Below are 24,374 nucleotides of genomic sequence, written 5' to 3'. Positions count from 1 at the left end.
CCACCTTCAATTGGGAGCAGCTTGAGCATCTGCCATACAGCCAAGACATGTCGCCCCGCGACTTCTAAGTTTTTGGTCTGATAAAAGAAACCTCTCAACCAGAGGAAACATGGGAAAAGGGATTTTCGGTTTGTGAAAAAGTGGGCTAGTGGCGGTTAGGCTTCTGAAGATTACTTCTGAATAAAGATTTCAATTATACCCTACAGTGTTGTTTCGTACCTGTTCTTTTGAACATACCTACTATATGGGGTGGTCCATATTCTTACAGGAGGTGGCACTGGTCAAATCTAGGAAAAGGACCCTACAAGCATACGCAATTTCACATCGTTAAAAGACATAATATTCACCATCGACTGTAGGGGAGAGTGTTGTACCCTGAGGATAGTGAAACTAGGAACAGATAATACTTCCTGTTCGGTGTTGTGATCTTGTGACCCTTTTTACACGCAAGAGAGTGCCGTAAGTAGTTTCTGTCATCTTCTACAGTTTTTCGTGTCGTGAGACGTGAGGCAGTAAATTCTGTCAGCAGAATTAAAGGATCACTTTTTCGAACCCCCGTAATTATCTCCGAGTGCGACGCAGAAGTTGCAAATTTGGCTCAAACGTGAATACAATCTTCCCTGTAAAAATTCAAAAGCGGAGCGCACTGCGACGTCAAACCTAGCGCTCGACGACAGTTCAAATAGTATTGTGTAGAAGCATGTGAAAAGAAGGATTGAGCTCACGAGTTCACAGTTGACGTCCAAGCTGCGTTAAAGATGACACGTTGGTCGCCAATTTCAACACGATTCTGCCACGTGCCACCGTGGGCTCAGCGGCAACGTTAGCATGCCACACGGTAGGAGGATTATCGCAGCCCCTCATAGCCTTATTTCAGCCCTTCTCGTGACGCATGTCGGATGAAACCCAGAACCGTGGCTCCCAGCGTTAAAATCACGGCGACCTCTTGTGGGTGGCCGAGGAAAACATTTCTGACACGCGACCCTACACGAAAGTGCATCAGGCTGTGGCATAAAGGGCGTCAATGAAACCATCACGTTCCTTATGGAGTTGATTCCCAAACATTTCAGGGTCGCAAATGACGTCTCGTAGCGCGATAAGCGACAGGTCGATGTTGTTGAGAATCTTTGACGCTGCTCACACCCGAGACGTTCCAGCTCTTCTCTAAGGACACTGTGTGACTGTAACTGCATTCAGCGTTATCGCACCGCTTTTGGATTGCGGAACCTAGAACTGCTCGGCCACAGCGGCCGGTCGGTGGCACTCCTAGGTAGGGCGACGAACGTCATTTGGGGAATATCCATGGAAGTCTGATGCCATTTGTAACAAGTATTATCTTAAAGAGCCCTCTTGCGTTGGAGAAAATACCTGCCTCGGCGTTGTATAACCCAAGGATTAATTACTACCGCCGGCCGCTGTGGTCGAGCGGTTCTAGGCGCTTCAGTCCAGAGCCGCGATTCTTCTACGGTCGCAGGTTCGAATCTTGCCTCGGACGTGGATGTGTGTGATGCCCTTTGGATAGTTAGGTTTAACTGCTTCTAAGTCTAGGGGACTAATGACCTCAGATGTGAAGTCCCATAGTGCTTAGAACCATTTGCACTATTTTTGAATTAGCACCTTCAATTAATTTCTTCAAATTTATTGTCAAAGCATTCGTTTGACACCGAATTCTCTGGCGGTGGAATTCACACTTTTTCCCTCAAACAAAATAAACATAAGCTACAAAAGTCCACGAAAGCGCAGTCAAGGCACGACTGAAGAGCGTGCTGAGGCTCCGCGCCCTATGGGACTTAAATTCTGAGGTCATCAGTCCCCTAGAACTTAGAACTACTTATACCTAACTAACCTAATGACATCACACACATCCATGCCAGAGGCAGGATTCGAACCTGCGACCGCAGCGGTCGCGCGGTTCCAGACTGTATAACCCCAACACAAAAATTTGAAACAAAAGCGTGGTTATGAAGCAACAGTTAGAATTATAATCAGAACTTTTGTACATATCAAAAATGTACTACATTTATGTAAATTTGACACTTGATAACTGATAAAATTTGACTAGTACAGAAGAAATATTCCGGTTTACGATTATTTTACTTTTCAATCACAAAATGAAGAATGCACGCGTGTACTTCACTAGATCGACAAGTTGCTTCTGGCGGTCGTGAGATAGGTTCCCATCCCATGACCGCTTCTTTCCGCAGTTTGATGCATTAGCTTTCGGGGAATACTTTCAGAGATTTTTCGATTGGCAAAATTAACCTTATGCTCAACTACCCCCGCCCTACCCTATGCCTTTGGCGGCGGTCGTCTGTGGACATCATCTGTGCACCGCGGTCGTCGCGCTCGCTCATGGTAAGTCTGAGCGATGACTGCAACGTTATGCAGTATGTTTGTGTGAATCTTAGAAGTTACAAATGTAAGTCTACCTAATAATACAGGCAACTTGATGTTTACGTCGATTGTAGCTTTGTTCAGTCGAACTGCTATTAAATCAAATCTTTTGTTGAAAAAGTTGTGAACATACGTTGTGATGATATAGTTGGTACCGAATGACGATCGTGAGCAGCGTTGGTATATCAGACTGTTAAGTGCCGACCTATGTGATTGAACTGTCTAATTTAGTGGAGGAACAAGTAAATTTAAATATTCTGAAGGAAACACTGGTGAAGTTAGTGTTACCCATACCGGATTTGGTATCAAATAGAAATGCTCCTTCTACTACTATTTGACATTGCAGAAGAACAAATAAGTGCCTTAGTATCTTGTTACACGATAGTGATCGGTAATATTCCACAATAGTGAGCGAAACCATGTACGTTTGCTACACTGAATGGTAGCAAACAAATTTAAGTCAAATGATATTAACATATTCCGTCGTGTATGGACATCTGTGGCTACCGAGCTGTTGTCATGTAAGGAGGGCAGCCCTGCATTAAGTGCAGGGTGTGCCTCAGCGTATCACGTGATTGCACTTCGTGGTGGTCCATCTGCCGGCTGGTGAAGTTACGAGGGTTGTCCAGAAAGTAAGTTCCGATCGGTGGCGGAATGGAAACCACAGCGAAAACCAGAAATGTATTATTTGCAACAGTTAGGTACACCTTCCACCTACTTCTCTACATAGTCGCCGCTCCAACTTCGAGTTTTGTTGTAGTGTTGTATTAACTTTCCAATATCCTCGTCGTAGAAAGCAGCCACCTGTGCTTTTCGCCTGTTCTCTGCACTGGTCTGAAGCACGTTGTCTATGAAAAAAAAAAATTGTCTTCATAGCCAGCGGTTCTTGGGAGCAGAGATGAGACTCAGGGGGAGTCAGTTACGGACTGTATTGTGGGTGATCAAATACTTCTCATCGGAAACGCTGCAGGAGCGTCTCCATTGCCCCTGCAGTTTGCGGCCGAGAATTGGCATGAAGAAGGAACTGCTAGACAGTTGTGTTATGAGGGCTGCATGACACAGACTAAATCTCTAACCAGGCCCTAATACTTGGCGGGAGACGCTATTACTTACGTATCTTTACGTGCACAGTGTTCACTCAGAACTGAAAAGTGCGACGCGACACGGTCGACGGGCATACTAGAGACACAGCCCAGCCCATCTGTGCAAAGATTTACCGGATTTTCCCAGTGGTTTCCATTTCACGACCGATCGGAATTGTTCCACTAATACAAGAAGAGCTCGAGCAAATAGACAATAATTTAAATGTATGTCCAGAGGAATTTCAGGGCCTCATGGAGCTTGCACTCGCTCAAAGCTGAGTCGACGATAGTGTACTCACCCCTACGCAAGATAATATGACACAAGTGTAACTCCCCACAAAGGTGTCGCAGAACTCCAAACAACCAGCAATGGCATGTTCACATCTAAGTTTCAAAAGAAATGGACGAATGAGACGACGTAGGACAAGAAAATGAGATAAAAGCCTTTAAATTTTCGCGGAGGCGTTACCTGTCTCCTCCAAAAGTAGGTATGAGCGGGTAAACATCTGACACTTATTGGCAGCCTTCATACTGACTGCCTGTGATGCAGAAGTTGAACACATTAAACGCAGAACATTGAGGACCCATCTCAAGCTTACAGAACTGCATATACGAACATAAACAGCGTCTGCAGTTTACTGAAATTAGGCATCTTGCAATACTCATGCTATGGGGCAGGTATTGATATTTACTTCAAGAAGAAGCAGAGATTGCACTTTACGAAATAAGTGAGTACAATGCTGTAATTAATGCGGGAACCAGAAGAAAACTGAAGACAGCAATTATGTTAAAGGAGGGTACAATAGTGAAGCACGTATAAAAGCTCATAAATAATAGAGGGATCGCCTGAACCGCACGCAACACCCAGATCGTCAATGCATGTGCCCCATCTGATAGTAGCAAACGTAACAACAGAGCAGAGTTCTTTTAAATATGAGTTTGTCCACCTCTTTGAAGTCTACCATGCTAATATTACTTTAATGCGTGATTTTTAACTGTTTCTTCATTCCCAGAGGCCAGGTCCTTAATTTAACCCACCTTCTTAATGAGAATACTTAGTTAATGACGTCATTTTAATTGACGCTTGGGAGTACAAAATCGGCAACTGCCTTGTTTCTAATAATTCTAACACCAAAATCTTGCAAACGGAAGTTTGGTCCATCAGATTTACTAACCATGCTACATTTATATGCACAATATGTTGTGTTGGCAGAAGAGCCAACACCGTGTTACTAGTGGAGGCCGAAATGCACGCGTTTTAGCTCACGCAGGCTGGCGTGAAAAGGGAACAGCTATACTGACGTGAGGTCTGGAACAAGACAAGGAATGAGAATTCAGTAAGCGGACGTAATTAGTTTGATACTTAACTTTAATCCATTAATGATGAACGTCGCTCTTGACGGTACATGATTCACAATATTATCTGTTAGTAACTGAATATGGCGCCTTGCTAGGTCGTAGCAAATGACGTAGCTGAAGGCTATGCTAGACTGTCGTCTCGGCAAATGAGAGCGTATGTAGACAGTGAACCATCGCTAGCAAAGTCGGCTGTACAACTGGGCGAGTGCTAGGGAGTCTATCTGGACTAGACCTGCCGTGTGGCGGCGCTTTGTCTACAATCACTGATAGTGGCGACACGCAGGTCCGACGTATACTAACGAACCGCTGCCGATTTAAAGGCTACCACCTAGCAAGCGTGGTGTCTGGCGGTGACACCACACAATTAAAATGGAGAAACAGGGAACCTACGGAGCTGGAAGTTAATGGATGCTAAACGTCTCACACTTGCAAGGTGTCGAATGCTGCGAACGTTTCAACTAAATGTGCCAGGAGTGTGACAGTAAGTTCCCGTTCTATAATTCCGCTTTGACCTGTTGGCTTAAATGTGTGAAACCGAAATCAAGGAAAAAATTAAGTGAGTATAAGCAGCAAGAATTATTGGTACAGGCAAACAGCCGAATTTTACTTCCAGTGTCTCTGGGACCTCTACAAATTTATGCATCTGGTAGTGAAAGTTTCGTAGCTCTGAAGCGAAACCGAACCTTTTCAACTCTGTGCAAGAAAGCAGAATATCGTTTTCCGTAAAGGAACTTCGATATTTCATATTATACGCGACTGGAAGAGAGGACACAGAGAAATATTCACAAAACTAAAAGAAGTGACAGTACTGTTCTCACAACATATAATGACATTAAAGTGGAAATGTTTTCCATTTTGCTGACCTTAAGTGCGGCAGTGCCGTTAATTACGAAGTTCAAGAAAATTTGTTACAATATCGTGAAGGCAGACTTAGAACTGTGACATCTCGGAGTCCTATATTGGAGACTGACGTCGATGATCTTATAACTGAAATCGTTCAGAGTCCTAAAACTAAATCTCCGGGGCCTGATGGGCTTTCGGTAGTGAACTATAATATCGCACATTCTAGAAGGAATTTCATTTTTAATTTCTAAACACCGACACAGTTTGTCAATTAGAAAACCAAAGACCAATTGCTGTACTGAACATTGTTCACAAAACTATAATGAGCATACTTGCTTGAAGACAAAAATGATGACGCAAGAGGTAACTGATCCATATCAAACTAGTGTGGGTAGTGAAAGATCTATTATTGAAACTGTGAATGTAGGCGTATCATAGCGACAGAATACGTTTTAGTACTTCTGTGGGGTGTTATGACGTCTAATTTGGAGAAGGTTTTCGATAATGTGAGCCACCAGTACCTTCTCAACACAATGTTTACAGTAGGTTTTCCTCAACAATTTGTCAACGTCATTGATATAATTTTAAAAAAATCAAATAAAACTGTGCATTGAAAATCGTAACTAACTAGGCAATTTGTATTCACGAGTTTAGTGAGTCAGGTCCACAGCTCGTGGTCGTGCGGTAGCGTTCTCGCTTCCCGCGCCCGGGTTCCCGGGTTCGATTCCCGGCGGGGTCAGGGATTTTCTCTGCCTCGTGATGACTGGGTGTTGTGTGATGTGCTTAGGTTAGTTAGGTTTAAGTGGTTCTGAGTTCTAGGGGACTGATGACCATAGATGTTAAGTCCCACAGTGCTCAGAGCCATTTGAATTTTTTAGTGAGTCAGGTTATCCAGTGTTGACTGCTTTGTTTAACACTGCCATTGAACGGCCGATAGCCACTTTGAGAATCAGCTGTGAGGGTTGTTCATACACAGACATAACATAATTTTTAAGGCCTACGAAGATGATGTGAGTATTGTGAAAGTGAAACGGAGAAGACTCCCGTCATCAACAAAGTCGAACTGGCATCAGATGTGAAGTTAAAAATAATGAAACATAACATCATGAACATAGTGCATGGAGTAAGTTTGGAAAACAGGAAACAGCTAACTGCTGTCACCCATACACAAATTCAGGTTATCGACTACAGAACGATTTCTAACTATAGTGTTCCGCTCTACACAAAAAACAGTGAGAAACTAGCAAGAATTGGTTACTAACAATTACGAAAAATCCTTTAGTACCTATTATCGTTCTGCCAGAATGTGAAAAAATACTGAAACTGCCAAATCGTAACAGGGCGTGAATTTTGCAAATATACTGTTCTGGAAACATCCCCTAGGCTGTGGCTAAGCCATGTCTCCGCAATATCCTTTCTTTCAGGAGTGCTAGTTCTGCAAGGTTCGCAGGAGAGCTTCTGTAAGTTTGGAAGGTAGGAGACGAGGTACTGGCAGAAGTAAGGCTGTGAGGACAGGACCTGAGTCGTGCTTGGGTAGCTCGTCGGTAGAGAACTTGCTCTCGAAAAGCAAGGGTCCCGAGTTCGAGTCTCGGCCCGGCACACAGTTTTAATCTGCCAGGATGTTTCATACTATTAAGAAACTGAAATGGATGACATCTGCTTTACATATCTATGCGTTAAAGGGTACATATTAGCCAAGTGCTTTGGAGTGTGTTATGCTAAGATTATGTAGCTACGTAGTAGGACTGTATTTGTTTAAATAATGCACTGTGGTAATTGTCAAACATTAAACCACGGGTTGGCAGTGCGCCTGCGCGTTACGAGGATTCTTCTCCATAATAACGTAAGGCATTGCCCAAGACTTCTCACCTAAGAGGAGCTCACAAAACTTCATTAGACCTCTGTCATCCAACCTACAGCCCTGATATCGCTCCAACCGATTTCCATCTGCTTGACCCTATGAAGGATGCACTCTTCGGGAAGCAGTGCTTCGATAATGGGGAGTTTTTATGATGCAGCAAGTCATTGGCTCCCATATCGACCAGTGGAGTTGTGACATGCGGGCATACACGCCCTCTCAGGGAGCTGAGTGAAGGCCGCCGCAAAGAACGGAAATTATGTTGATAAATAGGATTTTGTAGCCAAAAGGGTGGATAATGATATGTCGTATTCAAATCATGAATAAAAACAAACTGATTTCTGGAAAAAAGAGTGTGTTTCATTACCTATTGAACACAATTGGTAAATTAAGACTCCAAAACGTAACTGATTTATGCGATCATTAACACCAAAACTACATTTCTATTTTTGTACTGTTAAATTAATTGAGTCACATCTATAAGAAAACTAACTTTGAAATACACTTTTGCTCAGAAAGTGTCAAAAGCACTTTCTAGTCATATTACCTGTACTAATCTACAGAAATATTTCCATCATTAATAGCACTGTAAAAAGACATAGTTTATTCAAAAGAATCATGAACACCTAATCCATTTTATCGCTAATACTGTTTTGTGATCAACATCTTGTAAGAAGATCACATTGCAGTAGACATAATGATATCGGGAATAGTGTCGTTACCTGGGGCATTTCTGAGGCAACAGTTACTAGTAATGTAGACATCTTGATGAAGTGATGTATTTGTACAGTGCCCTGTATCCTTAACTACTGTGCAACGCTTCTGAAGGCTGCGCGAACTAGTCTGTCATTGGACAATGATCGTTAACACCAAAACTGCATTTCTATTTTTACATTGTATGTTTACTGCTTGCGTTTTTTTTGAGAGGCGACGGAGGATATTAAAAAAAAAAGCTACACGTCACATTATATAACCTGGGAAACGCACAGTGCATCTTCAGTTTGGAGGAGATGGGTACAACCAAAGGATACGTAAAAAAAATTCAGTTTGCCCAATTCAACTAACCTTGTAGCAATGTAATTTTTAATGAAAATCTCACTTGCACTTTCTAGACAGGGCAGCTGAATCTACATCTACGTCTACATGGATACTCTGCAAATCGTACCTGGGAGTGGGTTCATCGAACCACCTTCACAAGTCTCTATTATTCTAATCTCGTATAGCGCGCGGAAAGAATGACCACCTATATCTTTCTGTACTAGCTCTGATTTCCCTTATTTTATCGTGGTGATCGTTTCTTCCTATGTATGTCGGTGTCAACAAAATATTTACACATTCGGACGATAAAGAGTTTCACTATCTAGCATTGGGAAGAAACTACTGGAGGCGCAGTTGAAATCTCGAGTTGCCATGCATCAGATACTACCGACACCACACCACACCACACCACAAAAAGACTAACGCGATATAGAGCAATGATTAACTTGGATATTGAAAGACACAGTGTTCTTTTCAGCAATGAAACACCCTGCTATTTGTGGCAGTGACATCGTCGTCAATGTGCCCATCGACGATCTGGTGAAACGGCACAGTAAACATCAAGTTTCAAGCCCGTACCTTTACATCTCTTGAACCTGGTGAGGGTAGCTATCGGACGTGACAACAGAACTGATTTTGTGATTGATGAAAGAAGAGTGTGCGCTCGTCAATATGTGGAAGAAATGGTAATCATGGATGTCGCACACTTCATGAAAAGTGCAGCAAATGACACATTCCAGTAGGATGATGCCAGGTGACACAGTGCGTCTCACACCACAGACACCTAGAGAAACGTATGGGTCTTTGACTGACCTGCCCGGTCTCCTTTTCTTTTCACGCGTGTAGCATGTCTCGGATTCGATGCGAAGACACATAGAGGGTACTTGTCTTAACTTGAGACAGTTAAACGTCTGGGAACTGACGCATCGCACGAAAAAAAATTCTAGATGGAGATTTAGTATTACTGAAAGGGGCATCTGTCTGCGCTATAACTTGCCACCTCCTACACCACCTCCTGCGTGGGCGGGGTGAACTTTGAATTTTCAAATGGGAACCCTCCATTTTTATTGCATATCCGTATTCTACGCCAAAAAATTATGGTTTATTCAAACAATTTTTCCCAGTTGTGGTAGATGGTGCTGTAATCGACAAATATCAAGTGTGCCTGTTTTTGTAATTAAGACCCAACACGTCTGACTTTACATTTCATTTAGGATGTAAATGTTTTAATTTAAATCTTGCTAATTTCATTGTGCAGTACAATACGGTTACCTGTTTCAATGTCTGGTTAAAAACTATGTTTAGCGTGATCCTTACCAACGACTTGGGTATAACAGTTTCCTTCTACAGTCAGGATGCATGATATCGATGCGTCCCCTTGCCTCTCACCATTGTTGCTTTCCCTGAGTATCCATGCGGGTATGCCTGTCACTATCAAGTCATGGACAATTTACTTTATTACAATGGCTGAGGTTTACTTTCAAACGGCAGCTGTGCAGCGGCCTGCGTAAAAGTTATCGCGGTTGGATGGAAACACGCACTGACATCAGTCAATCTGGTCTCGCAGTAGCGTTCTCGTTTCCCAAGTACAGTGTCCCAGATTCGATTCTTGGCGGTGTCAGGGATTTTCACCTGCTTCGAGATGACTGGGTGTTGTTTGGTCGTCTTCATCATCATCATCATCATTCATCCCCATTACGGTTGGACGAAGGCAATGGCAAACCACCTCCACTAGGACCTTGCCTAGCACAGCGGTGCCGGACTCCCGCATCGTCCCCTACGCTCTGTCGAGGAGTATGGGACTTCAGCATGATGGCGGGGTTCGAGGACAGTTACCGGCATTAAGCGTTCTGACGGTTTGCGACCCACCACAGTGAAGTCTGTAGGGAACAGAAAACTACGTTACCATGCAAGTAGCTTATTTGCGAGAAATGTAAATGTCAGCCGTATTACTGGCACTGCACAGTCACAGGTAACGTTTGAATATCAGTATCAACCGTTAGAACAGAAAGGTTTACAGTTACATCGTAAACGAAATGTCGAACTGATATATGGCGATTACAACGCCATCTACAACGGCCCGTAAACAACGGTTGGATTAAGCCGTACATACTTTTTGGCGTAGAATACGAACGTGCAATGAAATGGGGCTTACCATTTGAAAATACATGCTGACCCCGACCGCGGAGGAAGAGTAGGTAGGAGGTGGCCAGTAAAGCCCTGTATTTTCGTAACAGTCGATAGCCAATAGTATGTATGATACGAAACAACATGTGTTTCAGTCAAGGCCAAAAATTCCTGAAGCTGATGTGAGGAACCCATTTGCTTTCATTCCACTCTGAATACAAGATAGCTGCACGGACCTGTGACACTGAACACCATAATGGTGTTGACGATTTACGTTGGAAGCCGGCCGCTGTGACCGAGCGGTTCTAGGCACTTCAGTCCGGAACCGCGCTGCTGCTACGGTCGCAGGTCCGAATCCTACCTCGGGCATGGATGTGTGTGATATCCTTAGGTTAATTAGGTTTAAGTAGTTCTAGGTATAGGGGACTGATGACCTCAGATGTTAAATCCCATAGTGCTTAGAGCCATTTGAGCCATTTGATTTACGTTTTTTTTCCCGAATGGAGTGGATAATATATTAAGACCCGTGACGTGATTAACGTCTCCAAGAAGTTTTATAAATATTGGACTGTTGGTTCATGGTGTAGCACTTCTCATTTCTGTTGCTGTAATTAATTTTTGCGTCACAGTTAAGTCTCATTTAGCATGGTGCTTCATCACTAAAGACGGGATACGAAAAGCCAAAACGACGGCGCATCCAACAGCCATATTGGGGCGGCGTAGTAATCCCTTTTGGATGTCGAATACGCTGCAACTGAGGGCAGAGGCCAGCCGCTGTGGCCGAGCGGTTCTAGGCACTTCAGTCCGGAACTTCGCTAATTAAGCGCACGTTGCTGCGTCGCGATGCGTGTTCTCGGGGTAGGGGCAACTAAAACTAAGCACGAGCACGCACAAGCTCCCTCCCACGCAGGTAGGATAAGCTGTGTGTTCCCTAGGCGGCTCTGTTTATTCCCTCGCATTGCGTACGGGGAAACATGAGGACAATTATGTTTCAGTCGGCGACTGAACGCTTTAGCACGCGATAGCAGCTAGTGTAACAGTATTGCGCGGGATAGCAGTAATTAAAACGTGACAATGAAAACAAGTTCGGAGAATAACTACATACAAAAAGCAACAAAGACGAACGTTATCGCTGCTGGATGGAACAAAAACAGTAGATTTTTTGTGATGCTATTTAATTGCACTTCTCCTCATACTTTGATGTATTTCTGCTCTGAGCTCGAAAATTTAACACAGCTTTGCAGGGGTAGATATGATTCCAACGCGCCTCCAAGGCTGTACTTGTGACATATGAAGTTCACCGAATTCTGTGCTGGATTTTGTTTTGTTTAAGATCTAGAAAGGGAAAGGGTGGGAAAGGTAATTGACCTTGTCCTTTCCTAAGGAATCACGCCGACTATTTTTTTTTGTTTTTTTGTATGCACATCCTTCTGAAAGGAGGTTTGAGGGATTTCGGCCATTTACTTACCTAATAAAATTGAACACCTACAGCCGTCATTATGATGTTATTTGTTATGAAACTACCAGTTTCGGTGCTTCAGTGCTCCATCTTCAGGTCTTAACTGAAGCTGAAGGAGTTAACTCCAACCGTAAACATAATTCATCAGTGGCCAACATCTATGAACTACATGAGAAAAAGTACCACCACAGCTGTATCTTGAGAATGTCTTTGTAACACGACTATTTCGGCGGCAAATTAGTGCCATCCTCGGGCGCCACGACTACCAAAAGAGTATTTGATTTCCTTGGCGCATTTACTGTGGGATCCTCGTTACTAGCTAACCTCCAGTGCATTGAAGACAACACGATATCGAGTGTATACTGCTGATGAATCTAGCCTACGTGTCCTAGTAACAAGGATACCACAATAAACGGGCGAAGGAAATCAAATTCTCTTCTGGCAATGGTGAGGCCTAAGGATGGCGGTAATGTGCCGCCGAAACTAGTCGTGTGATGGAATAAAGGCATTCTCAAGATACAGCTGTGTTGGTAGTTTTTCTCGTATATATCATCAGCTGAAGCCCTTATCCCTGCACTAAGATGGATATCCATAAATCTATGAACTGGTTTTCGCAGATGACTTGCAAGAACTTGATGGTTGGAGACACAACATCGTTGTTACAGACAGTCAGCGAAACCTAGTTCATAGATGAAACATCCTAGCAGATTAAAACTGTGTCCGGACCAAGACTCGAACACAGGACCTTTGACATTCGCGGGAAAATACTCTACCATCTTTTTTTTTTTTTTTTTTTTTTTTTTTTTAAGGAACGTTCCAGGTGCCCAATGGGAAGGATGGGGCAAAGCGGTCAGGAGTCGCAATCCGAGACCAGGACATCATGTCCCGTTCCGACCGTCCAGGAACCAAAGAAAGCCTAGGGAACGTGGAGTAAATGTGCAATTAACATTGTTTATTTATTTATTTACCATTTATTTCTATTTTTTGTTTGCATTTAGTTTGTTTAGCAGGAAAGCGGCGTCATGAGGAGGAGGGCGCAGCAAAACGTCAGACTCATGGAGGCTATCAACTTATACTTTCTCCGAGAAGAACATTCCAATGACCAGAGAATATATTGGTTTTAAGAGTGGAAGAGACGGGGATCAAATCGTTCATGACAGTAACTGCCCAATCTGTGTTGGGTTCAGGAAGACACTGTAAAGAAAACTGGAGAAAAATTGTTTGTATTTTGGATTGCGGTCAAGTACACAATGGCGCTCATTAAGAAACCGCCAAAAATCAGGGATACTTTTCTCGCCATCACCAAACAAGTAGTGAGCTACGTATCCACAAATCGACAGAGTTCGTCATCAGTTGCGGCAAGTATCCCGCGTCCGGAAAGGGGAGCAGTTGAGCAGGTATCTGATGAGGAGACGTGCAGATGGTTGGGGACAACATCTGTCGCACCAAGAACCAGACACCACTTACCGATCCACATACCAGGCGGTGCTGATCTGTGTTCAAAACGTCACAGGTGATACATAACGTGGTGTCTACGGGGTGAATCCTGTGAAGGAGTGACCGGCATACTTGCTTCCCATTGACAGTAAGGTAGTATGCAGATTGGAAGTAAGTGTCAAGATAAGGAGCGCACACCGATCGCCAAAAGGCACGCCAGTCGACGTAGGGATGCTTCCCCTCAACCGCATTCGTTGACCTGTGCTGCTTAAGGAAACAGCCTACGTGGATAAGTGCGGACAGCCGGTGTGGTTCTAGGCGCTTCAGTCTGCAACCGCGTGACCGCTACGGTCGCAGGTTCGAATCCTGCCTCGGGCTTACATGTGTGTGATGTCCTTAGGTTAGTTAGGTCTAAGTAGTTCTAAGTTCTAGGGGACTGATCACCTCAGATGTTAAGTTCCATAGTGCTCAGAGCCATTTGAACCATTTTTGTTAAGTGCGCTGGCAATGTCACAGTATGGACGTAGCTCAGTTCAAGGAAGGTGTGGCGGAAGTAAAAGACGGGCGGCAGGACTTCCGAATGCTGGATACGTGCTGAGAGAGAGTGTGGTGCAAGGGCCTTCAGCAATAGACTGGTAAGGCACCTATGATTGTGAGCGTCTTGTGAGAGGCAATGAAAAGGGCTACCGTTCTGCAGGCACATGAGCCAGACCTAAACCTCCGTGCACCGCGGAAGGGTGAGGGTCTGTACCTTATTTTGAGCAGCAACCTGTGGCAAACAAATGAACCCAATGCTGCTAGCATACGGTGGGGCAGGGATGGCGGAAAAGGAATTGTTTGTGATACGTGGGGGATACGTGACGCCAAATATACAGTTATATATTATGTCCGTTGCAGAAAATCGAGTGTTCGAAAACGGATATCCGAGAACATCTTGTGGTGGGAGACGCATTCCATCCCTATAAAGCGTTCTGCTTCAGACGCCTTGGTTCGTTTGTGATCCATTGAAAAACTTAATTTAACTGTGGCTTGAAGTAAGGAAACGCCATGATGTTCGATGTAGTCGGACTCTGAGACAAGACGCTACGCGGAAGTAAACAAACGCGCGCTCGCTCGCAAGCAGCACAACAGAAAGGATGCAAACCAGAAACGAGGCATGTGCGCATCATCACAGTGAAAGGTCGACTACCGCCATCTGAGTTGTCCAACCACGGCTCATGATCTTTCCTCACAACTTTAATTCCACCAGTACCTTGCCTCCTACCTTCCTAACTTCACAAAAGCTCTCCTGCCGACCTTGCAGAGCTAACATTCCTAGAAGAAAGGATATAGCCGGTTGCTGTGTCCGAGCGGTTCTAGGCGCTTCAATGTGGAACAGCGCGACCGCTACGTTCGCAGGTTCGAATCCTGCCTCGGGCATGGATGTGTGTGATGCCCTTAGGTTGGTTAGGTTAAAGTAGTTCTAAGTCTAGTGAACTGATGACCTCAGATGTTAAGTCCCATGGTGCTTAGAGCCATTTGAAACACGAGAGGATATTGCCGAGATATGGCTTAGTCACAGACTGGGCGATGTTTTTTTGAATGAAATTTTCACTCTGCAGAGGAGCGAAAATTGCATTTTGGAACCAGTTCATAGATGTTGGTCACAGATGGATCGAATGTATATACGATTGCAGTTAACCTCCTCAGCGTCTGTTAAGGTCTGAATGTGGGCCTGAAGATGGATTACTGAAGCACCATATAATAAACGACATCGTAATACGGCTATAGGTATTCTATTTTCCAATATTTGCCTTACATTATATAGGGGAACAAGGAAAGATTAAATTTGCGTGGCCGGGCGTGGGAACTGAACTGCCAGCATCCTGGGTACGAAGTCTGTGCCTTACAATGCGCCACCCTGCTGAGTTCGTAAAAAACAATATGTATCCCTAAACAATTCCGACTGAAGTACGATACCATAAGAAGCATACTTCGTTATATGATTTCGTCTTACTTGCACATAAGCATATCAGTCTCCGCACATTTATGTTCTGCTAGTAACTGTGTCCACAGATGTCAGTATCTAATATCTTAATGACCCGCATCCAACCAGCGTTTGAGTTGATAAGATGAGGGTCGTAGGACAGATGCATGTAACTATAGGCCTGTGTTTTTGACGTCAATCTGTTGTAGAGTTGCCGACCCCCGTGGCCTAAGCGCTGCAGTCCGGAACCGCGGGACTGCTACGGTCGCAGGTTCGAATCCTGCCTCGAGCATGGATGTGTGTGATGTCCTTAGGTTGGTTAGGTTTAAGTAATTCTAAGTTATAGGGGACTGATGACTTCAGATGTTAAGTCTCATAGTGCTCAGAGTCATTTGAACCATTTTTGTTGTAGAGTTATAGAACGTGTTTCGTGCTTAAGCATTATGACGGGTTTGGAGAACGAAAATGTCATTTATAATAATGTACATGGATTCGCCAAACAGAGATCTTGCGAAACTCAGCTCGCTGTGTTCCTTCATGAGATCCATAACGCTGCATACAATGGCGCTCAGTCTGATGCCGTGTTTCTTGACTTCAGGAATGCTTACCACACCGTCCCGCACTGTCATTTACTGAAAAAAACTTATCGAGAATAGGAACAGATTTGCGAATTATTCAAGACTTCCTTGCAGATAGTACTCAACACGTCGCCGCTAACGGAACGAAATCGGCAGACGTAAAGATAATTTCCGGAGTACGGCTAGAGATGTAGCATGATAGTTACTGTTTAGTCCGTAGAGACGTTATTAAGTACTCTCCAGTTACTTTATATTTAATTACTCAACCAAATTAAATTGCCCTTCGGTTAAAAGAACTTTGTGATTTGCGGATGTCTGTGGATCCAGCCGGATAGGAGTGCGCGCTAATGCACCACTTTCGTGATCCGCGGCTGCGAATTTTCGGTGGTTTCCCACATCCAACTAGGAGAATGCTGAGCTCGTCCCTATGTGCTGCTTCAGTTACACGCTACGCAGACATTTAGAAAAATGTTCTCAAATTTCAACGTGAGATTTACTCTAGAAGCATACAGATGTGATACACAAGATTCTGTCCTAGGCGGAGTGGTGGCATCAGAAAAGGCTTCCGACAACCCAGTATCTCTAACAATGCGACAAACCATAAAGCAATCCGACACCAAAGAGAAACGGAAAAAAGCAGGGAACAAGGTTGACAGATGTGTCTGGTGGGAGTGGAGTGTTCGTGTTACTAGTTAAGCCGGACATCGAAGTACGAATTTGAGGCAGCAAGAAAGTAACGAAACTCAAATTTTAACTTCCAGTCGACTTCGAGAGAATTCTCTAACGCAAAATAAAAAAAAATTCAACAACTCTTGACATTTAAAAAGATTTATAAATAAACAACAATAATCTCTAGTTAAGTAATAATAATTTCTCATTTGTAAACACCTTATTAAGGATGTTGTCTTTCTTGGAAATCATTTTCTGGAACCCTTGAGAGGATAATTTTAAATTACTAAACAATAACCACATCATCTTTGTAACTGTATCCATTTGGAATTTATTGTGTTTCTTTGTCTACTGGGCGTCTATGAAAAAGAAAACGCTTTCGACGTTCGCATTATGGCCTGGAATAGCTGCTAATTTTAATAATTCTGAATAAAATTCTTCATTATGATGGGATTTGAAACGAACTGGCCACCTTTCACTAACCAAAAAAGCCAATGTCGTCTTTTATTCCTGAATATCGTGAAATTTTATCACTGATCAAGGAATTTACTGTCAGCCAACTTCACGTGTTTTCTAGAGTAGCACTGGTCGGTTTACAGTAGTGGAAATGAGTATAAAGGCACGGTTTCTACGAAAGTAATACTACGGTATGTGCAGCCTACTTGTGTTGAATTTATCACGAAAATATTAGATACATATAAGACATTTACAATCACGACCGAATTACATAGTTTCCTTCATGAGAGGGATATCAAAATAAGGCGTTTGCCTTTTCCTGGATGGAAATTGGTATAAAGACGCTCACTGTTCTGTTGTGTTATTGCTTTCTGCAACTCCGTTATTTCTAATTACCTTTAAAATCTTCATCGGTATCGACTGTGTTACGGTTTATTGTTTTGTCAATGAAATTGTAACCCAAGCTCCTCGTATCGCCCTTTTCAGCTCACATACAGCCTGAAATTGCCTAACATTGCGCTAAACACGCCTTCAAAGTATTCGCCAAAGGTATTCCGTGGGGATCAAATTTAGGGTAAGTACAAGCCAGGGCAAGGCATTGATATCTTTATCTTCAAACTAGTTTTTGAGTGCCGCAGAAACCTGCAAAGATGCTTTATCTTGTTGAAACAGCTATGTAAAGCGCGATTTACCTTAATCACAGAAGGCTGCCCAAATCATAGCGCTTCCACCACCGAAATTTCTGCTCATTGCCGGCCGGATTGGCCGAGTGGTTCTAGGCGCTTCAGTCTGGAACCGCGAGACCGCTAGGGTCGCAGGGTCGAATCCTGCCTCGGTTTAAGTAGTTTTAAGTTCCAGGCGACCTATGACCTTAGATGTTAAGTCCCATAGTACTCAGAGCCATTTGAACCCTTTTTTTCTACTCATTTTTACCTGCTGCACTGTTGTCAGATCAGGTCAATAATATTGAAATCCTTCCAAGTCACCAAATTTAACTTCTTTTCACCACTAAAAATCAATTTATGCCATTCTTATGTCCATGACATACATTCTTCAGCAAACTCCAATCTATGTTTGGGTGTTAGAGCAGGTTTTCTGTTTACAAAGTGTTTGTCGTACACGTCTGGCAGTTACTCGCAACTGCAAATCAGCTACAACTTGAGAAGAAAACGGTTTGTGGCCCGTGCATTGCGCAGAAGCAACCGTTTCAGTGCCTCAGATAATTTTCTAATTTGCCGATGTATTCCGTTCTGTCCATATCATGTGCTCAACCTAACAAAATTATCAATCGCTGTACCTGAGCAGTTCAACATCTTGACGTTTTCACGATTAGACAGTATCATTTCCTTGTACGCACCGATATCTGCTTTTTCGTCATATGAGAACTGTTTTCCGCGTGGCATTTTCACAATTGTCGTTCATGTACACAACACGCACTGGCTCTAATGGTGTCTGTTCCTACAGCAAAGTCACATTACGAACACACTGGCAAGTCACAGAGCCGACTGCCTTCATACCGAGTTCCAACTGAATTCTTGATACCTTGTTGTGTAATGTACTACCGACATCAAATGCGACGCCATTTGACAGTACTCGTCGGTATACTGGATCTCATACTACTGGATATGCACTGTGCGCAACTCTTTCCACTGGTAAGTCTAATTTTCCTAAAACACTGATTTCCACTGTTGTTTGTATACGCCTTTATGGTATATCTACTGAACTGTTTTTTCACGTATTGTTGTGTACGAAACAAGTATAGAGGGAAGAGAGAGGGTTACAGCCAGTCTACGACTTACGAGCGGTTATGAGAAAAGGCAGGAAGACGAACTTCCCGTGAAGGCAGATTCATTGCACGGGCCGGTGCCAAACACTGTTATATGGCACCTACATGAGATGCATATTTTGGTACTCGACAGAATGATTGCAGCAGAATACTAAAGGATATTTAGAGGTCTGATTAACAGTATTTATTGCGATCAGAGTAGCTACTACACTGAACGCTGATTCCAAACATTAGGTAAAGCAAATTGGTTGCACAACAGAAAAAAAAGTTCAAATGTGTGTGAAATTTTAAGGGACTTAACTGCTAAGGTCATCAGTCCCTCAGCTTACACACTACTTAACCTAAATTATCCTAAGGACAAACACTTACACCCATGCCCGAGGGAGGACTCGAACCTCCGCCGGCACAACAGAAGTCAGTGCCTGAGTCCGTTGGGTGTGAGCTAACAGAAATAGCCAGATATCACTAGCCAGTAAAGCACGAACTTTGAGAGCAGCACTCCAATTGAGAAGAACAGACTTGTCAGAGCTTATCCGAGGCTGATAACTAGCGACAGAGAGGTGGCGCGACCGAAAGAGGTGGCGCAGTCGTTATCACACTGCACTCGTATTCTGGAAGGACGACGGTTCAAACCCGCCTCCGGCTATCCTGATTTAGGTTTTCTGTGATTTCCATAAATCGCTTCAGGCAAATGCCGGGATGGTTTCTTTGAAAGGGCACGGCTGACTTCCCTCCCTAACCCGATGGGACTGATGACCTCGCTGTTTGGATTTTTAAAGAACTGGGGCGACGCACTATTGCTGCCTTTCTACTGTCGGCTCACCAATCCACTGGCACTTTACAAGCTTCGGCCAATCAAACGAGGGGCTCTGCACGACCAGCTCGCCTCTGGCCAACCACATTCATATTCATCCCCTTCTCCTACTCGGTAGATAGGGGTGTTTCTAGCCTTTACATTTGCAAAAAACATTGATAGCAACAGCGTTCAGCTGAAAGTTAAATGTCACTGATCTTCCTTTTACAGCAAGAAACGACGTTGTTTAACGTCACTTGGTCCCATACTGAGGCCTCTTGAGGGTGTGGACTGCTGTTGCAGCACTCCAATTTGTGTAAACAGACTGATGTTGCGGTTCTCAAGGGCAATCATCAAGCTTGCTGCCTCTGCTAAGAGATGCCTTGTCGTTACCATCCTCTACTGTGACGCCTTCAAAAAATGGTTCAAATGGCTCTGAGCACTATGGGACTTAACTTCTGAAGTCATCAGTCCCCTAGAACTTAGAACTAATTAAACCTAACTAACCTAAGGACATCACACACATCCATGCCCGAGGCAGGATTCGAACCTGCGACCGTAGCGGTCGCTCGGTTCCAGACTGTAGCACCTAGAACAGCACGGACACTCCGGCTGGTCTGTGACGCCTTAAAACAGCGTTCTTGTAAATTCTCTGAAGTGAAACTTTTCCTGTGGAACAGCTGCTCAGAGCATCTGTAATTCGCAGACCTCAATCATTGCTTTTCACCTCCGATAACCTAAACCCTAACACATTTGCCTGCTCTCTGCACCGCGTCACTGATTTCCTATCTTGGAGTGCGTTGGCAGGCTTCCAACAGCTTTAAGGGGGTAGGACATCAAACGGGTCGGCTTGGAGCAGGAGAGGCACCACAGGACATTTTATTTTCTACTGTCTATACTTTTACAAATAAATTCATAAGACTTTGTCAGCATGACCAGGAAGAATTCAGGATTCACACTCATAGCAGTGGAAGTTCAAAAAAATAAAAAAAATAAATTTTTTACATGTGAAATTTCATCATTTTTTCGCTTACTATTGACTGCATTTGTTGCTATAGGTACATTTTTCTTCACAAGTAACAGATTCTTTGACGAATTTTGCACAGCGTACAAACCATACTTACAGCTGTATGAAACTCTAGAATTTTCCAAATCTATTAAAAACTGTCGTAAAAATTGAGATAATTAACTACCAAATTTGATTTTTTTCTAAACATAAAGTTTAAAACGTAACAGCTCATTCATTTTTTCATAAATTAAATAGATTCTAGGGTTTCAGACACCTGTAGGTATGGTTTGTATGCTGTGCAAAATTCATCGAACAGTCTCTCTTACTTATGAAGAAAAGTGTACCTATAGCAACAAATGCAGTCAATAGTAAGTGAAAAAATGATGAAATTTCACATGTAAAAAAAATTATTTTGTTATGTTTTCGAACTTACGCTGCTACGAATGTGAATTCTGAATCCTTCCTGGCCATGCTGACAAAGTTTTATGAATTTACTTGTAAAAGTATAGACAGTGGAAATTAAAATGTCCTGTGGTGCCTCTCCTGCTTCAAGTCAGCCCGTTTGATGTCCTACCCCCCTTAAGCTTAACGATGTAAACGCCAACTCGTCGTCAATATATGACATTATACCTCATGCTTATGTCATTAGTTTGGAATGGGCCTTAGATGTGTGCTGTCTACTTCATCGCTAAAAAGCATAACAAAGACGGTACTTGTCTAAATTTGGCCAGAGACGACCGTAAAATGTCGGACACGTCCGACTAAAGGCAGACTCCTGGTAACCTTATATCCGGTACTTTTTGTTTCCTCCATAAATCCCGTCGTGTTCGGGTCCCAGGGTGCCAACAAATAAACAAATACCGCATGAACGAGTGTTTTGCGACTTACATTTTGCTTGGACTGACTACACGAGTACTTCCTGAGGATTCTTCCAAAGATCTGTCTACTCTCCGTGCTCATACTCCTAGACATTTAATTGATGTTACTGCTTCCAGGGATTGTTCCGCAATCCTATGGTCATACAGTACGGGCCTTTCCGCCGGTCTATGCGCAGTACGTTGCATTTGTTTGTGGTGAGGGTCAATTGTCAATCCCTGTACCTAGCTCCGATCCTCAACATTTATAATAGCATTTTTTTACAATTTTCTAGCGTTGAGACCTCCGTGAGCAACAGAATCAAAAGCGGAAAGCTTCATGAAACGTACGTCGTTATCCAGTGGGTCATTTTGTATATAATGTCAACGGTATGGTCCTGCAACGTTCCATTGCGGTGTGCCGCGGTTACTTCCCCGTTTAAAGATTTTTCTCTGTTACGAATGTAATTTTGTGTTCTATATGCTAGGAGCTCTTCAGTCAGAAAGCTGAAGTAATATTCGTTACGCTGGTATTTCGTTTATTAGACGACAGTGCGGAACGGTATCGAAATGGAATCAGTTCGACGAATCTTCTTAAAATCGGGAGTCATTTAGACATTCGTGGGACTATTGAAAAGAGGAACCGCAGTACGATCTGCCTCAGTAATAGTATTTTGGAAAGGCCAATTACGTATTTCGGGGTACTCTCTGTCATTATGGTCACTGACTTTGCGGACATTTGACGTTTATCCGTTTACCAGTTTAACGTAAGGCTAAATTTTGTAAGTTTTCATGTGAGACAGACAGATATAATTTTATTTTCGAATTCGTTGAACCCTTCACACGCGACTTTGCTTACGCTAATAGTTTCGCTTTGTTCATTTTTTGCTTGTCTGTTGATTTTAATTACGTTTAAATGCTCATGAACGCTCTCTTTGCCTTCTTATTCAAATGGCTCTGTACTCCGTCTCTGTAGCAGAAGAGATGTTGCACAGTCAGTGAATGGCGGATTTCAGCAGACATCCTTCTAGGAGATCTAATCTGATGCCTACCGTGTAGGTCCCGAGTGCCTTCGGGACTATAGTATGATCGCAATATATGGACTAACAGCGTTCAGACCCATTGTATCGTCAAACCTACCTCGTATATCACTAGTAAATACGCTCCTGCCTCCCAAGAGTTTCATTTGTAAAAATAACGCATATTTTTAGAGAGTAATTTAACTTGTTTTTTCTCCTTTACCCTATTTTTGACAGTATGTGATTATTCGCGGTGTACAAGAAGAGATATCAAATAGTGCTGCCAAAGCAGAATTACTAAACAGAGCATTCCTAAATTCCTTCACCAAAGAAGACGAAGTAAATATTCCAGAATTCGAATCATGAATACCTGCCAACATGAGTAACTTAGAAGTAGATATCGCCGGAGTAGTGAAACAACTCTCTTAATAAAAGCAAGCACCAATTAGGTTCCTTTCGGAGAATGCTGACATAATAGCTCCATATAATCATGAACAACCGTTTGCTCGGCTAAAGATTCGTACCCAAAGACTGGAAAGTTGAGGAGGTCACACCAATATTCACGAAAGGCAGTAGAAGTAATCGACTAAATTCTAGGTCCATATCATTAACAACGATTAGCAGCAGGTTTCTGGAACATAAATTGTGCACGAACATTATGAATTACGGTACTTCGAAAAGAGAGACTATTGACCCAGTCAACACGGATTTAGAAACCATCGTTCTTGTGAAACACAACTAGCTCTTTATTCACAGGAAGTGTTGAGTGCAATTGAGAAGCGATTTGAAATTGATTCCGCATTTCTAGATTTCGAGAAGGCTTTTCACATTGTACCACACAAGCGGCTTGTAGTGAAATTGAGTGCTTATGAATATCGTGTCAGTTACGTGACTGGATTCGTGATTTCCTGTCAGAGAGGTTACAGTTGTAGTAACTGACGGAAAGTCATCGAATAAAAAAGATGAGATATCTGGCGTTCCCAAAAGCAGTGTTGTAGGCCCTCTTCTGTTCCTGATCCATGTAAACAACTTAGGAGACAATCTGAGCAGCCGTCTTAGGTTGTTAGCAGATGATGCTGTCATTTATCGTCTAGTAAATCCATAGAAGATCAAAACAAATAGAAAAACGATTTAGAAAAGATATCCGCATGTGAAAAAATTGGCAATTGACCCTAAGTAACGAAAAGTGTTGGGTCATCCATACGGGTGCTAAAATGAATCCGTTTCACTTCAGTTACACGATAAATCAGTCAAATCTAAGGGCTGTAAATTCAACTAAATACCTAGGAATTACAAATACGAACAACTGAAACTGGAAAGAACACAGAGAAAATGTTGTGGGAAACGCAAACGAAAGACTGTGTTTCATTGGCAGAACCCTTAGAAAATGTAAGAGATCTACTAAAGAGACTGCCTACACTACGCTTGTCCGTCCTCTTTTAGAGTACTGCAGCGCGTTATGGGAGCCTTACCAGATAGGATTAACGGAGTACACCGAGAAAGTTAAAAGAAATGCAGCACATTTCGTATTATCACGAAATAGGGGAGAGAGTGTTAGTGAGATGAAACAGGGTTTGGGGTGGGCGTCATTGAACTTCCTCCTCGCAATGTGAAAATATTTTATTAACGCCGACGTACATAGAAATG

General features: G+C 43.1%; 1 protein-coding gene across 1 annotated transcript in view; it reads right to left on the bottom strand.

Annotated features, from left to right (window-relative positions):
* The window catches only part of LOC126101299 (cyclic nucleotide-gated cation channel alpha-3-like), an 881,849-nt gene that overhangs the window by 516,774 nt on the left and 340,701 nt on the right, over positions 1-24,374 (bottom strand). The gene's annotated exons all lie outside the window — the stretch shown is intronic.

The sequence above is a fragment of the Schistocerca cancellata genome, chromosome 9 (genome assembly GCF_023864275.1).
Source record: "Schistocerca cancellata isolate TAMUIC-IGC-003103 chromosome 9, iqSchCanc2.1, whole genome shotgun sequence".
Taxonomy (NCBI): domain Eukaryota; kingdom Metazoa; phylum Arthropoda; class Insecta; order Orthoptera; family Acrididae; genus Schistocerca; species Schistocerca cancellata.
Note: the sequence above shows the minus strand (reverse complement) of the source record. Positions and strands in the feature narration are given on the sequence as shown.